The sequence below is a fragment of the Taudactylus pleione genome, unplaced genomic scaffold, assembly GCF_031769625.1.
Source record: "Taudactylus pleione unplaced genomic scaffold, aTauple2 ptg000010l, whole genome shotgun sequence".
In the NCBI taxonomy this organism is placed as follows: Eukaryota; Metazoa; Chordata; class Amphibia; order Anura; family Myobatrachidae; genus Taudactylus; species Taudactylus pleione.
This window is the reverse complement of record NW_028284413.1, coordinates 1,703,986-1,721,854: the sequence shown is the minus strand read 5'-3', so window position 1 is coordinate 1,721,854 and position 17,869 is coordinate 1,703,986. Positions and strand designations below refer to the sequence as shown.

The window sequence follows — 17,869 nt, the reverse complement described above, 5'->3', positions numbered from 1 at the left end:
AATTCAGACACTGCAGCCTCAGTCAGGCTACTGAAAAAGCATATAGAATAGCTGATTCTGCTAAGTATGTTGAAATTGTAGATCAAGGACCTGATTCAGAGATGAACGGAATGGCGATTATGTAGGTGCACTGCGATTGCAATGAGATTATGGATGCACATAGAAATACATCACACAGTGTTAGACAGGTTATCAGCATGCCTGTATGTTTTAAATGCCGTTTCATGGGTGTGCATAAATTAGCCACTGCGATTGCCTATGCAGCATGAGAGCCCTTTGCGTAAGACGAGAGCTGGCGGGTCTGCGACTGGTCAGACCTGCTGCAAGGACAAGATGGCTGCTCATTGTACATCAATGTTACCAATATTTATGCAGGTAAGCATCATCCCATGCAGGTGAGAAGGCAGCAGTGGGCGTCTTTATGCTCAGGTGGTCTTTGCAAACATTAGCATATATTTGCAGCTGCATTGCATGCAAAAATGCAGCTGCAATCGCATTAGCGTCCATCTCTGAATCATGCCCCAAGTTCTTTATTATCTTTGCCAGAAATCAAGGCATTTGCAATATATCTTGCAACTGGTTCATTATATTTTGGCAACCATGCTTGATCCTAGGTGTAAGTCCTATGTAATTTCTTTCCATCTGAGACAAATCTTAAGAGATGCAAAGAGCTCCTTGCGAGCAAATTGTCACCTCAAGTGGCACATGACATGCAAATTCTCCTGCTTCAGTTTTGCTTGCAAATTCCATTGCCAGGAAAAAAATTACCTTTTTCAAGAGGCCGGACTGGTGATGATGAGTCAACTCAGTGCACCAAAGTGAAACATTATGACTTCTGGTCAGGCTTAAAAGAATTGGCCACATATATTGACACCTCTATCATGACTCAATCTAATGCAGTAAGCTTCAAAAGAATGGTAGAGGATGACATTAATGATAATGTACAAATTAGCATGTCACACAGACCCTTTGAAAACTGGGAGGGAAAAAAGACAATTTTTAAAAACTAGCTATGCTATACTTAATCTTCCTACCCTCCAGAGTGTAGTCAGAAAGAGTATTTAGCACAGCTGAGAACCTTGTAAGCAATCAGTGTAAGAGGCTACCTCCAAAAAATGTGGAAAAATTAATGTTCATCAAAATTAACTACAAATTCTATGAAGAAGACCTTTGCTGCCAATAACAACAAAGTACAGATACTTCTGTAACAGTGGATTGCAGTGGAGATGAGTTAATATTGTGTTTTGATGATATTAACAACAGTGATAAGGATGACATCTTCCAACTATGAGGATGATTAACAACACCATTAGAGACCTTAAGCCCATTGGTAGCTTGGTTTAACCAAACCACCAAGATGTTTTCTTTTGGGGGGCCCAAACAAACCAAGCACTCCAGCCACAAAAATGGCAGTCCTTGTTGCTGAAGTTCTTGATTGGTCAAACTGTGAATGTTCTTTTAAATATAATATACATCTTTGACCTTATCTCGCAAGCACACTCCTGCCTCAGCAAATGAATGTCGCTTCTTTTGCCAACTGAATACTTCCTCTCACTCCCATCCTTAAGATTTTTCCAGTGCTGCTCTCTACCTCTCAAACATTCTCCCTCTCCGTATTAGGCCCCCCACCTCTCTACAAAACTTCAAACAGGATTTCAAGATCAATTTCTATTTCAAACTCTCCCAGCTCTCATGCTAAGTCACAGCTCCATGCTCCTTACTTCTTGCCCATTATCTACCCAATCTGTGTCTCCCCTGACTGTTTTCCTCTCCCTTTAGGCTATAAGCTCTCAACAGCAGAGCCCTCTCCACTTATATGCTTTTACTTCACTCACTTATACCATCATCTCCTCCCCACTGCCTTCAATGGCTCCTAACCCTGGGTTCTGGCTTACTTGAGTATTATGTTTGCTGATGCAGCAATGTTTATAAGCCATGTCCACGTTCTGCAATATTCTATACTATAAGTCCCTTTTTTTGTCCAAACTGTTTCAGTTAATGTACTGTGCAAGGCGCTGTGGACCCCTTGTTGTGCCATATAAATAAAGGATAATGATAATAATAATAATAATAATAATACATAGTAGTTTCATTTTGTATGACATATTTATATATAGCTGGTAATCTCCAATCTTCTCAATAGCAGCTACTAACCTTAAATGTAAATCCTGTGGCATTCCCTGACTCTCCTAGCCTGACCCTATTCTTTGCTCCACTTTCCCTCTTTGTGTCCACCTAGAATGTAAGGGGATTCATGACTGCAATGTCTGTTACACATTTGCCAACTCTCCCAGAATATTCTAAATCTGAGGGAGTTCTCCAGGGCTCCCATGAGAGTAAACAACACTACTGCATCCTGCTAATATCTCCAGTGAAGTGAGCAGGGCCATAATGATGCAATTTAATTATGCAATTTATAGCAGCATGCCCATGCCCTTCACACTTGGGCCTCACAGATCTTCTGGAGCATAGAAAGAAAAAGTAGGTACAGTAGGACCGTATTCAACTACAAGGGAAAAGTCCGTTGCCGGACTTTTCGCCATCATCGCTGGTTTTGGGTGTGAAAAAGTATTGTGCTTGTCCATGCTTATCCCCGTATTCAATTCCAAATTAGTGAAAAATACAGGACCCTTCGAAACTGAAATTGGCGGAATGTTCTGTCAGTTTTGGGGAAATCAGCCTGACACCCCCCAAAAGATGCGCTGACATGGGGGATTACTCTGGGTACCCCCAAATAGCCCTGCTGAAGGTATTTGGCCACTTTAAATGGTATCAATAAGTGCTCTTTTGCATCTTTAAAAAAGTGGTGAAGAATAACATTTTGGAGGGTTTTTTTGTGAAAATAACTAGTCCCAGCAAATTTGGGGTACATGAAAATGGATACTAACATATTTTGAAATTGCAAATGTGCAGTTTTAAAAAACATGAGAAATCCACCTGCCGCAACCACCTGCAATAAAAAAAAAAACAACTGGGGCATACTTGGGGACTACCCTGCAGTCTATTTCGCTAATTTTTTACTTTGTACCCCAACTATGGATTTATTGCCTCCAAAACGAAAGTACTTTTTTGGGGTGTCCAGAAGTCTTTTCTTTTTTTTTTAGTTATCCTTAAGGAGGCTGTCCCATGGGTGTTGGGTGTTTTTTTTTTACTTGTACCTCCAAACCCCAATTTTGCACTTTTTCCGCCGGCTATTCATAGGCAAAACTTTTTCTCCTATTACATTGCATTGCATTTTCGCACCGGCGAAAACATACTACAATTGAATACGTGGATAAGTTTAAACCAGCAAAAATGACATCATCAGCGAAAAAGTATCGTCGAAACTCACTGAAGCTTGAACTTACACAAATTTAGACATCCATTTACACAGCAGCAGCGCAGAGTTCTTTTTGTCATGTACAGAAGGCCTGATTCAGAGCCGAACGCTCTTGAAGAGCGCTCGCTCTGAATCAGGGCGTTTTTTTTTTTGCGGCCTCCTGGCAGCTCTCTAAGCTGTGGGTGATCACCACACCTTTTGCGAGCAGCCAGGTGATGGTCACGATGGTCGCGACTATCGCGACCATTGGGGCTTGCGATGAGACCCTTGTAGTAGGGTCTCGTCCGTCGCAAGCCACAGAGAGCTTCCTGCTCTAACAGAGCAGGAAGCTCTCCACTGACATCACTGGTGATGTCAGTGGTACCTCCCACAAATGGCAGGCATTCCTTCGGGAACGCCTCCGTTTGTGTAGCCACCCCCCCTCCCCGCCTACAAAATGGGGCAAGCTGTCGATCAACATCGACAGCCGCCCCTTTTGTAGTGAGCCCCGGAGCGAGAGAAATTCTCTCACGCTCCAGGGCTTGCGCATGTGTGCCCTGTGCATGCGCAGTACCCCACCATCAACCCGCTTGCGAGCGCTATGCGCCTGTGAGCAGGTCTGAATCAGGCCCCGATTGCACAGAACCAGAAAAAACTGGTACAGGCAACATTTTTTTTCAGCTGAGCAGTGATGAGAATTGTAGGCCAGAAATGTTTATTATATAAACAGAGATAGTTGGGTTTACTGATGTAAATATAAGACAACATGGATACCCAAAAATTGCAGTAAAGAGGAAGTAATAGTAGAAATCAGGAGAATTCATACAACAATAAAAAAACTGTTATATGAGAAATCAGATAACAGGAACACTGAATTATGAGGTGTAGACTCACTACTCTATCATTTACATATAAGGGAAATGTCCTTATTTTGTAAAAAACAACAAAAGCCAACCAAAATGCAAGGATTCATAACATCGGCTTATATTTCATTAACACGACCTTTCCAAAGTAGTCATTGCCATTCAATGCATTCTAGTCATGGGGAAGTGTGCTGCTAGCTATAACCATATTATGTATGAAATATTATAATATACTTTGAAAATTAATAAACTCTTCTGGATTACACTGCCATTTATTTTTCGATAATACCCAAATTTACTGTACTTATCCTCTATGGATCTCTCACACTCTGTAATGAATTGTCACTCACTGTCTTTCTGCCATACCATCTTGTGTGTCCTCTCGCTACATCAAACAAGCTCTTAAACACAGAGCTAATAATATTACCACCAGTCAACAGAAACAACCTCCCTGACATCTCTGTCTCTGTTGAAAGCACAAAAATCAACTCTACTCCATAAGCACACTGCCTAACCCCTAACTTGGAGCTATCCTTTATTCCCCACATTTAGAGATCTATTTACTTAGCAGTGTTAGGAGAAGTGGAAAGTGAAGAGTGAAAAGTAATAAGGTGCCAGCCAATCAGCTCCTAACTGCCATCTGACAGGCTGTGTTTACAAAATGACAGTCGGGAGCTGATTGGCTGGCACCTTATCACTTTTCACTCTTCACTTTTCACTTCTCCTAAAACTGCTTAGTAAATAGACCCCTAAATCTGTTTTCAAATCTCATTATAAACACCTAAGAAAATCCCACAATGACTATTGCAGTAGCCTACTTACTGATCTTTACCTAAACAGACTTTCACCTCTACAATCTATTTTAAATGCTGTGACTACAGACTGATTTACCTTGCAAAATGTTCTGCCACTCTGTCAGTCTCTACATTAGCTGCCTGTATCTTATTAAATCCAATGTAAAATGATCCTACTAACCTATAAAGCCATAGATAACAGTACACCAACATAAACCTCCTAATTTATTTTGAAATATCTCCCTACATTGTGCAAGATTTGCATCTCTCATCCACACTCATTACCTGCTTCCATTCATCATTACAGGGCTGTTTTCAGGCTGAACCCACTGTGAGGAATGCCTTCCCAAGCTCAACGAGACTTTATTTTAGTCTCAAAACCTACAAGTGTTGCCTGAATACTCACATCTTCAGACAACATTATGAAATTCCACAACCAATCACATAGTGTCCATAAATATTCAACCCAATGGCTTCACCTCTACACACATAACTTTCATATGTTTTCTTTCTACACTCACACAACCACCTGCCCCCATTTCTGTATGACTAGATCATATAGTATATTTCCAATCTGGCTGGAACATTCGCAACATATACACGTATACTCATTTTCAAATTCATACTTCCTCATAGATTGTAAGCTTGTGATCAGGGCCCTCTTATCTCTTACTGGGCGGGGACTCATCAAGCGATGCATCCTGCCACTCATCGCATGCATGCATGCCGGTGTAATAATGCCGGTATGCATGAAGATTTGTGAGTAAAATCAGATAAGAGCTGTACTTTGCAATGGAAGGGCTTCCGGGTTTATGAACCAGAAGTGCCTCTGTGAATGCGTCGTATGTTGTGCATGCTGCAGGAGGAGCTGGGAGGGATCCCTTTCAGAGAACTTTGTAAAAGAAGCCATTAGGCTTCTATTGAGCAGTGCCGTCCGAAGATGGCGTTGCCCACCGGTTCCAAGCTGCGGTACAGCATTTTCGGGGTTTTGATAGCATAACTGTTGATAGTGCATCTCGACCATTGTCTGTTTGTTATTACTCAGTCTTATTTTATTACTGTTTTCTTCCTAATTGTAAAGTGAATGGAACACCCTGGCACTATATAAGTCATGATAATAATAATAATAATAATAATAATAATAATAATAATAATAATAATAATAATAATATACTTCTGAAGAAATTACCATAAGGTGAAGAATCATGACTGGTAGTTGCAGATTCTGAACTTAATTATTTCATACCATTTTTTTTATTCACTGTTGGGATTATTTAGGAGTTGGGATGTGCATGACCCCTGTGGTTTGGTTTTGAATTAAATGATTGTCGTGTTTTGGTTATGGTTTTGGAAAAAAACAGTTTCAAGTAGTTAAACTGCTAAACTCATATAATTTACACCTGTTTTTGTTTGTTCAGTATTATTAACAGCAATAACATTTCCAGTCAATTTTGACCACTTAATAGTGCACAATATTGTTTTCACCAATACTGGCCAAAGGCTGCAGTGTGCAGTCTGGCTAAACTAAGCAAAAGATCATCATCACAAACACATGGCAGTTTAAAAGAATATAGCATAGCTATGAAACATAGTGGCACAGTAGTGGCAGTCAGGATGTCAGTTTAATAAACTCTACAATCCGATAGAATATGTTCATTAATCAAGAACTAATAACCTAAAGGTAAAAGCCTAGTAGAAAATATAATATATTACCAACACACTTCTCAAATCATCAAATCACAGGCCTCAGACAAATAGAAATTGATATTTGTAGAAAGTAGAAACAAAGTACAAAACACAAAGTAGATTAGATGTTGCTAGTAGCAGCAAAAAAGTTACATTTATTTTCATAATGAGCCTCAGGCATGTCAGAACTAAGGGTGCATACACAACAGGACAAATATTGGCACGATTTGGCATATCGGCACGACAAATTGTGTATATCGCCTAGTGTGTATGCACAATTATATTCTCCTGCTGGTCACATGCATTATTGTTTGATTGGCTGTGCTGCACGGTCAATCACACAATATTGCATGCGGTGCAAAACATATTAATGAAGGACGGAGCAAGTAATTGTTCCATCGTACATTAAATTGTGCAGTGTGTACTGGCAATCATGCGATGTCCAGGGTGAAGGCAAATCGCCCTGAACATCAGCACGATTGCCGGTCCTTTAGGTGTGTACCCAGCCTAACTCCTATCTTCTGACACACCTTTTAAACCTTTACCCTCTGTCACCGACAGAGATGAGTAACAAACCTAAAGATTTATTCCCCCCTCCCCAAATCAATAGCCCTAGAACTTTAAGCCTTGTCTGGTATTGGAAAAAAGAGGGAAAAATTACCAGGGGTTTCCTTACAGTGAGAAACAAATTGTGGGGTCTCCCAGCCATACTGTAAACCAGCCCAAACTGGTCAGCCCAGGCCTGGAAACCCTTGGTAAGTTGGAACTCCCAAAAAAATTTAAATCCCCTTCCCAAGGGACAACTAGCTCTGGGCTTAAACCCCAGGACTTTTCTCCGCACCCATGGTGGCAGTGGGTGCAGGAGTAATAGTGATTAAATAGTTAATAATATTGTTCTTTATAGGCTGCCTACAAGTCTTTGTTCCATGTAGCATTCCGAAACTTGTCTAAATAAAAAAATCACAGTGTGCATCATGCACGTGGCACATTGTGACTAGGTTACTCCTGGTCACTCCATAGAAATTAATGGGGAAGCGCTTATTGTCTGAGATTGGACACTGTGATAGCAACCATCCCCAGGGCTGTCTTAACAGCAATGCAGGCCCCTGGGCAAAGCAGTGCACTGGGGCCTCTATTAAGCAATCCTCTGCCGGGGACGGGATGCTATTGGTGGAGGCTGTGCCTCAGGGTGCGTTGGCTATCGGCAGAAAAACAGAAGTCATTTACAGGAAAAAAACACCAGGTTACATTCTGAACATGTACAGTACAACAAATTTCCTATGCAGTGCCCCCAGTAGTGCCCCTTATACAGTGTCCCCCAGAAGTGTTCCCCCTATGCTGTGCCACCTGTAGTAGTCCCCCCTATGCATTGCCCCCAGTAGTATTCTCCCTATGCATTGCCCCCAGTAGTAGTCACCCAATGCATTGCCCCCAGTAGTAGTCACCCAATGCATCGCCCCCAGTAGTAGTCCCCATATGCAGTGCCCCCAGTAGTAATCCCCTATGCATTGCTCCCAGTAGTAATCCCCATTCAGTGCCCCAGTAGTGGCCCCCCCTATATAGTGCCCCCAGAATCACCCCTCACTATGCTCTGTGAGTCCCTGTGCCCCCTTGTACACACAACCACAAAAAAGTAACTTACCTGATCCCCACTCCTGCCAACGACCGCCACTGTCCACTCCTCCAGGCCCGCTATTGCTCCTGTCATGAAATCTGTCCCATCACCCGCTGTGGGGGAGCCGGAAGGCAGAGCTCATGAGTGAGCTCCAGCCGGCTCCCTCCATGGACGACGCAGCAGCCAATGAGAGTCTGTCTGACTCTCATTGGCTGCTATAACAAACACACAGCCGCCGCTGTGTGTTTGTAAACTGTGTAGGGCAGACCGCTCTCACTGTGGTCTGCCCTACACTTGGGGCCCGGGGGACACTAGCGGGGGTACGGCGGCGGCTATGGGCCCCTGCACCACAGCAGGCCCCAGTGCAATGCACCAGTTCTTCCTCCCTGAGCCATTACACGCCTCTGCCTCATCCCCATGCAGGACTATCGAAGGTGGCAGCTATGTGATGGGGGTAGGGGTGCTATCGGCCACAGGCCCTTGGAATCCTGGGGCCCTTGGGCAACTGCCCATTTAGCCTATAGGTAGCGATGGCCCTGACCATCCCATGCTCTCAGCCAATGAGCGCTTCCCCATTCATTTCTTTGGAGTGCCTGGCAGTAATGTTGTTACACTACTGTACCTCAGGTCTGCTGGATACTATGCAGCAGACCAGTCCAACTATATTTTTAGTTTGCCAGGTGTCGGGATACTACATAGAACAAAGAGGACTTGATCCCTGCCTTTTGTAAGTAAGAAATGGTGAAAGAGGGTGCATGCAGTGTTTTTTAAAAAAAATAAATGTATACAATATTCGGGGTGTGTGTTTTTTTATATTTTTTACAGGAGGCCCTTAATGTCCAGGCAATGCTAAGTGCTCCCTATATTTGCACATTGCATTGCAGACCCATAGCCTACTAAGGGGACTGCAATGTGGAATACATTTCTTAAACTGTGATACACTAATCGTATTGCAAATTGATGGGAAAAAAAAAGTCATAGGATGGAGTTATGTTTTCTTAAAAATGTACTGCACACTATTTTTAATCTTGCTCATGTGCAGTACCGTATTCAAGTAAAGTGATTGCTGGCTATGCGCAGGTTTATCAGTTTACAAATACATAGTTACAATGTAATATATTTTATCACTGGGAATTATGAGCTTTTGGCCAATGCATGTATAGTTCCATGAATATCTTCCATGAATATCTTGGAGCCTTCATTTATGGCCGTGCATGGACACCCTGATTTTACTTGCACCGCACAAGGGGACAATGGGCCTGATTCAGAGCCGGACGCTATTTGCGGTCGTTCGTTCAGAAAAAAGGGTCTGGCTATTCAAATGAACCGTTCGCTCTTTGCGGTCTGTTCACGCCTCTATGTCTGAACGAGCGAACAAAACTTGCGGTCGTTTTTTGGATAACTACGCCCCCTGGCAGCTCGCATCCTACGTCATGTCCGCTATTTATTAGATTAATCGAGTACATCGACCAGCGTATGAACTGCTCGCTATTCTTGTGGTTGGTTTTTCCTACCACAAATTTGCGAGCAGTTCTGACTATAAAATAACCCAGTGACGTGGTCAGTGACGCTGCTGTATTAATTATGCACACCCATAAAACGCCCGTTTTGACCTTTAAGCACGCCTGCGTTCTGATCTCCACTCCCCGTTTTCAAGCACCTTCCCCTGTTGCCACCCACATACGCCTCCTCCTGTCACTCATATTAGCAGGCATTCGCTATTTAGCGAACAAACGATTTTCGGCCGCACTGACTGGTTCGCGCATGCGTATTACGATCCGAACGCATGCACAGTTGGGCAAACATCGCTCGGAACGAACGAGCGGCCGCTTAAGAGCGGCTCTGAATCAGGCCCTATGTTTATGAGTTGCAGCATAAAAAACATTTCTGTATAGCATTACAAATGTTCAGTACTGAAGTTTAACCATAGAGTGACATGGCAGGTGTGCAAGCTTTGCTCTGAAGTTAGTTATTTAAAATCTATGTGCACTCATCCTGAATAACATAAGTCTAATTTGGCAACATATAAAATTCATTTTGATTGAGATCATCTACACGGATCGTCACATTCTTTACCAACATGCATCAATTTCAGCTTGATTATTATTTAGCATTGGGGTAACTTTAGAACCAAATATTACAATATTGGGACAACTGTTTATTCTTAATACAGTTACAGCAGTGTGTGGTTGGCATTTGGCAATATGAAATATAGATTAGTTTTAATGTGTCAACATTATGAGTGTAGACCACTAAGTTTGGGTTTAATATTTGCTATATTTCTTTAGGGGATCAGTTTCTTAAAAGGTCTTCATGGGACATGGAAAAAAGTTTGATTTGGGGAATTTTAGCATTTGCAGATTTCTTTAAATCAGATGGTACTAGCCAATCAGACAAGGATGACTCCAGTTGAAGAACAATGACTGTTGCCTTGTGTCAGCATAAAATGGTTGGTTGTGACATGTTCCTGAATTAGGTGTCTGTATAAAATTTTAGTAGGTACCTGTAAAGGTGACAAAGTTTTAATATACTGTATGCTTTTATATTTCTATGATACTAACATGACAGAAAGTAGATAAAAAGCTGATAAAATCTATCAAGCTGACTATGGGCCTGATTCAGAGCTGAACCCTCTGACCAGAGCGCTCGCTCTGAATCAGGGCCCTCCTACCTTTTTTTGGAGCGTCCTCATGGACGCTCGCATAGCTGTGGATTACCACCCACAGCTATAGCGAGCGTCCATGATGATGGTCGCAATGATCTTGACCATCGCGACCATCGGGCTTGCGACGGAGACCCTGCAGTAGGGTCTCGCTGCCGCAAGCCCTGGAGTGATTTTGGCTCTATCAGAGCCATAATCACTCCCACTGACATCACTAGTGATGTCAGTGGGGCCGGCTTGAGACAGTAGGCGTTCCCATGGGAACGCCTCCATCTGGCAGGCACGCCCCCGGCACGCCCACCAAAGGGGGCATGCTGTCAATCAACATCGACAGCACGCCCCCTTTGGTGCGAGACCCGGAGCGATGGTGAGCCCGTCGCTCGCCGGGTCTCACGCATGCGCACGACGGAGCTCCCTCTGTCATGCGCATGCGCAGTGGGGAACATCGACCCGCTTGCGAGCGTCCTGCTGCTCGCGAGCGGGTCTGAATGACCCCCTATATCTCATAAGTTAAATTGGAATGAAGCATAATTCATTGATTCCGAACTTAACTGAAGGTCTATTGTGAGTAACTTCATGTAGGTGAAAATGGTTACACTTATAACATTAACACAGAAAAAAAACCTGTACGCAAATCATAGTGGATAACAATGATGAAATTTTTTTTTTATCTTTTGTACCATATTTGCTACTTTCTCCTGCATTTTATTTCCTGATCCTCATCTAGGACAAGCAATGATATTCTGACATCTTATGCATATAGAAACATAAAATACACACTGCATATACCTTAAGGCAGAAACTAGTGTAGTTCTGGTCAGAGGTGTAATAGCTGCTACAGTATATACTGTGTAATTCTTTATGTCATATCATTTCTTTTTTTTCTCCAGAATATTCAAATCTAGCAATATATGGTTTTATTGAAACCTAGCAGCTATATTAACTATATAATATTTTCTTGAATTTAATCAACCAAATAAAACTGGGTTTACATAATGTATGTTTCATTGTCTACTAAAATAAAACTTACTAAGCATCTTTAAAACGAATGCATTACAATGTATGTACCCGCATATGTACTCCCATATAATCGATAGTGTTTTAAAACTATATTACAGCTGGTATTATCAGTGCTTTGTGATGCAAGTATTATATGACACCAATAACTTATCTATCATTTGTGAAACCATTTGCATATATGTTTGCAGCTTTGTCAGCTAGTTTCAGGCTTTATTAAATTCATGACTAATAATAAAAAGAATAAAATATAATATATACTGTATATACACACACTTCCCTTCCTACCCACTTCCCACTACAGCATGTCTTGGCAGGTGTAAGTAACAGCAGGTTACTGCTTTGTTTCTACTAAGAGTTCAGGACAACACTATGCTTCAGGCTAGCTGACAAGTTTAATTGTTGTTCTTCAAACATATAACAGCCGGAAAAGGAAATACTATTGATATTACAGTTGACTAAAATAATTTTACAGTAACATTCTGCATTTACAATCCTATAGGGAATAGTACATATCCTGATCTAGAAGACACAGAAAGACAAATTAGCTCTCTGAAATGTTATAATTTGCTCTGCATGCATTTTTATATTGCGTTTCTAATTAAACAAGCTAAATCCTGTTTTAACACAATGTTATAATGATTAATATATTGTCTGCTCCTTGCCTACGCAAATAGGCAAACAAATAAAAAAATAATTTTAGATACATAACGTAACTCTTAACATTGGCTAACATGTTGTAACATTAATGTCTTGCATTAAAATTCTCTATTTGTTACACATATAGCTTCCAAAACCATTAGTTTAGTTACCAAATAAATTATAAAATACTTCTGATATCTGTCTAGGAAAAGAAGAACTACTTTAACACTTGATCAGTGTTACAAAGTCATTCATTTTAAATGGGTATAACTGCCACACATTTTGAAATATACAGTGAAAAATAATACATCTTTATCACTTACCTAAATGTTTATGATCTTGTGGTTTTTAGGAATTGGACCCGTGGAATATTCGCACTAAGGCATATCAGAGCACTGACAGGAATCTAGTTAAGTAGTAGACTGAAGATCAAAATGTGTTTGACTCCACCAAGACTCAGATTCAGAAATCCTACCCTTGAATGAAACTCTATCTTGCTTTGTTGTATCCATTCTCGGAGTGCCTGCACACATCCAGGTAAAAGTCTTGGGTCTTCTTTAAAGGGAAAGGGTTATAAGTGCCAAAGGTTTAACACAATGTATAGCCTAGTCTCCGAATACAAAAATGATTTGTGGTCTGAAATAATTACAGTATACTCCTTTCACAACTGCTTACTCATACACAAAGGGCCTAAACTGAGACACAACAGTTTTACATTACTCATTAAGGCAGTATTTCATCTGGAATCAGATTTGATCTTGATTCTCTACTTGGGGGTAAATACATGTTAATAACAAAGCAAAACTAATCCTGAATAACATATACATTTTAATCATTTTTTAACTTTACAACTGACAACAAAACATAGTTTGCTTTATTTTTTTTTACTTTTATTTTCCTGTCCAACATATTTATTTTTTCCTATCCAACATAATTATATTTTCCAATATAACATATTTATTTTTTTTGGGAACCTTACATTCCCCAGCAGTATATAAAACAGTACAATAAATATCATTTTAGTAGATCATGTGGTCTGAACGATAAAATACTAAATATGTTTTAGATATTTTATTTCTAATCATATTGCTACATTAGAAATGCATTAAATCCTGTGGTTTGCAGTAGAACATGTTTAATGACATTACTGCTAACATAAAGCTTTGCCATTTACTTTTTCTCATTTTGTTTTTGTGAAATATTCAAGCTATTATATGTCAATTGTCTGCAACATATCAGTTTATCAAATTGAATTTAGCTACTAACTAATTAATGCTGATTAACTTGCATCAGTTCAACTAGTACTATTTCCATACAAAAGATGCTCAACAATTATACAGTATACATCTTTTAGACTAAATATTTTTTTACTTTAATGATTCTATACTGTTTGTGTCCACTACAGTATACAGTATAAATGCTCAAGTACAATCTCAGCTGCTTCTTAATTAATTATGTCGTCATGGCCATGTGTTATTATTAGCAATCTTTAGGCTTCAAAGCTATTTGTTATATACCTTCAGTCATATTAATAATTCTAATCAAACCTTTATGTTTTGAATAATATTCTCTGGTTAAAGCCATTTCATTGGTTGATGCAATTATTTAAATCACAAAAATTACATTCCTAAGATAAAACCACAGTATTCAAACATAAAACCGTGTTGGGCTCCTGCCAACGATAAGTCATTTGTTTTGCATATTATTTTTTCATGTTAAAGCTTCCTGTAGCTATGTGCAATAATCTTGCCAAGATTCATATTGATCGTATGTAAAACAATATGCAGTTCAACATTTGAATAAAAGTAGGAACATTGTTGTGATGCCACTTTGTTGGAGTGTTATAAGTGTGTTTCACATATTTTTCAAAGCTGATGCTTAACTGTGAATAGAGCACTGCAAGCATTCACTATGTTCAGAGATTATACTTCATTTGGCAGGACTGCTAAAGCTATCAATGAAGTTGGTTCAATAAGTAAGGTAACAAGACCTCTTACTTGTGTAATGTTCTCTATTTAATTCTAATTTCCCACCAGGCCAAAGCATGTAGATCACTACTTCGCCTCAAGGCCATTAGACTGTGCCTCATATTAGTCATATTGTGCCAAAATCAGTTGTAAAATGGCGTGGCTGGCGGAAAAATGGTCAAACATTTATGTGCGTAGTGTGATCAGATTTCTGCATCTAAAGGGCACATCAGCAGCTGAAATTCATAGCCAACTTGTAGAGGTGTATGATGATAGAGATATTTCATGGAAACAGGTTTGGGTTTGGTGCACTGCCTTTGATAAAGGCAGGAGACAGACATTCAAGATAAGCGGCGAACTGGCCATCTACCATTTGGAGGAACTGGTCATCCTCCCTACAATCTTGACCTGGCAACGAGTGATTTCCTTCTCTGTGGAGCATTGAAGAAGCACCTGAGTGGAAGCATTTCGAAACCAATGGTGAAGTTCAGTAATCCATCAGGACCTAGCTTCAGGCGTTTGACACTGATTTCTTTTATGCTGGTATAGATGCCTTGCTTAAGCAAGTATGGGGACTGTGTGAAAAAGAATCTGTACCAAAGCGATTGATTATATGTACAGTATATGTATGAGTTGAATACATTTACTCAATGAGAAGTCTTATTTATTGAACCACCCTCATAGCTCTAAGTAATTCAAATGAGCAAATAATCCATTATTGACAAGCTTAATATTTGACTTACTTGTGGCCTAAATAGTTTTAAAAAAGTAACTGTTCCGATGCTTTTATTATTGCTGCACTCAAATATTGGTCACACAACAGCTCGTAAAATCTCTCTGGACTGTTGCTCTCTAAAATTCTCTCTTATAACATTTAGAAAGCAGCCTTTTCTCATTATATAGAGCTCCCTTTCCTCCATCAGTGGCCAGAAGCACAGGAGGATCAGTCGGGTTAAGGAGTTGTCTGTCTCTCCCCCGACAGGACTCAGGGTAAGTCACAACATGGGATGCCATGACTGTAGACTGTAGGGGTAAATATGCCATCTCAGCATATGGAAGAATTGGATACGCAGATCCAGTTCAATGGTGGGAACCGCAGTATGAACTTTAGTAACCTGCGGCTCTCCATTGACTTCAATGGAGGAGCTGTTCATTGGCTGAGAGAGGCGGGGGCTCACCTCTCTCAGCCAATGAACACACAGATACAGCTCTATAAAGGCAGCAACCACGTCTGAGCATTTCATTCAGGAGATATCAACCATCCTGGTTAGTATCTGTTGCGTGGATCACGATTTTGTTGTTTTGGTTTAAGAAGACCTTGGATGCCTACTTTGGACAAGGGGACCACTCCTGGTAATGTAGGTAAGTATGTGTGTGTTTGTATGTATGTATGTTATAAAACTGTACTTTCGCGGTTTGTGTGTTTTTTATATTTTTACACATTTATTTACAGGTGAGCTACAGTTACCAGAGGGCCCTTAATGCCCCACATGCTGGTACTTGTGGTTCTCCAAGTACCAGCATGTGGTGGAGGCTTGCTGGGACCTGTAGTTCCACAGTAAAGACAATATTGATATTTCTATTTTTTACACACTACATACACTATCAACCCGCCACCCACTGCCCTAGGGTGGCGGGGATAGCCCCGGGCTATCAGCCTAGGCCAGGAGTGCCCTCGACAGGGGGAAACCTTTGTTGGGGGGTCCCCAAGTCACCAGGGATCCCTGGCCTGGGCTGACTAATGGTCAGGACTGATGCTGCAACTGGGGGGCTCGGTGAAAGGGCTACCCTAGCTGTGGCATCAGCCCCCTGCTAGAAAGGATCCAGTGCTGGTTTTAACTATAGGGGGACCCCTACGAAGTCCAGGGCTGGTTAGCCTTTTGGGGGGAGGCCTCACATAATTTTTTTTTTAAATTAACCCTTAGAACACACTTGCCATTCAGAAACATACACAAATCACACAGATTTGTGTATATTCGATGGCAACTTGCAGCTCAGGAGGTGGTGCATTTAAAACTTATATTGAGTCTCCGATTTGAGTGTAAAACGGGCAACTTTAGCAAAATGAATTATGTCAATTCCCGATTTTTATTAAAAAAGTGAAAAGTACTTCCGATTTGAGCCAATAGTGATATCATTTCTGTTGTTCAAAATGGCCGAATTTGCAGCATTAAACAACCCGATATCAACCTGAAAAAATGAAGAAATCACCCGACTTTAATGATAGTAAATTCCCGATTTGCTAAAAAGTTAAATTATCATCCGAGAATGCAAATCGGGACAAACACGTATCTTAGTAAATTTACCCCACACACCTTATACTGTAGGTGAGCGCCTTCTGTACTGTATCTTACTTAAATTGCAAAGACATTATTTAGAGACTGGACATCTCTAACAGCAGCTCCTGACACTGGGTTAGTCCTCTGCTGCGTACGGATCACACCAATTTATTATCTAAATCTAATTCCAGGGTGGTTAAAGTCACAGCCCAGCATTTCTATTACATTTTGAGTGGTGTTTCATTGCATCTGCAATGCGAATAAGATGCAAAATTGAAAGTAAAAAATTACATTACACCTCTCGGAATGGCACAGTCATGCCAGGCATCTTGCACTGTATGATGTACAAATGGCAGGTGCAAGGACATGGCAATCATAGTTGCTGGGGCTGCGGTTGCTGCAGGGACAGCAGTGTCCCCGACTCCAACTCCCCTAAGCTCTCTCCTCATAAGGATCACATGCATCACAGAGAATTATTTTCTGCCTGCTAGGAGGGACAGTCAAGTCACACCTGCCAGTAGCCCCATGCCAGGCCGTCTCTCCCTGCATCCAGTTCCACCCAAACACTGGGCCTGATTCAGAGCTGCTCATAAGTGGCAGCTCGTTCGCTTCGAGCGATGTTCGCACAACTGCGCATGCATATGGGTCGTAATGCGCATGCGCCAACCAGTCAGTGCAGTCGGAAATCGAGCGCTTGCAAAATAGCGAGTGCCTGCTAATTTGAGTGCCAGGATGAGGCGTTTGTGGGTGGTAACAGGGGAAGGTGCTTGAAAACGGGGAGTGGTGATCCGAACGCAGGCGTGCCAAACGGTCAAAACGTGCGTTTTAAGGGTGTGCATAATTAACAAAGCAGCGTCATCGACCACGTCACTTGGTTGTCTCTTAGCCTGAACTATTCGCATGATTGCATTAGGAAAATCCAACCACAAACACTGCGAGCAGTTCAGACGCCTTTCGATGTACTCGATTAATCTAATAAATAGCGGAGATGACGTAGGATGCGAGCAGCCAGGGGGCGTCTTTACAAAATAGCGAGCGCATGTTTC

The 17,869-nt window shown here is 41.1% G+C and overlaps 1 protein-coding gene across 2 annotated transcripts in view; it reads right to left on the bottom strand.

Moving 5' to 3' along the window:
* KCNA10 (potassium voltage-gated channel subfamily A member 10) overlaps window positions 1-12,984 on the bottom strand; it is a 59,496-nt gene extending 46,512 nt beyond the window's left edge. For both annotated transcript variants that reach the window (XM_088467418.1, XM_088467420.1), the window contains exon 1: window positions 12,901-12,984. The gene's annotated coding sequence lies outside the window, so the exon portion shown is untranslated. The remainder of the gene's footprint in view (window positions 1-12,900) is intronic.
* Between the last annotated feature and the right edge of the window lie 4,885 nt (window positions 12,985-17,869).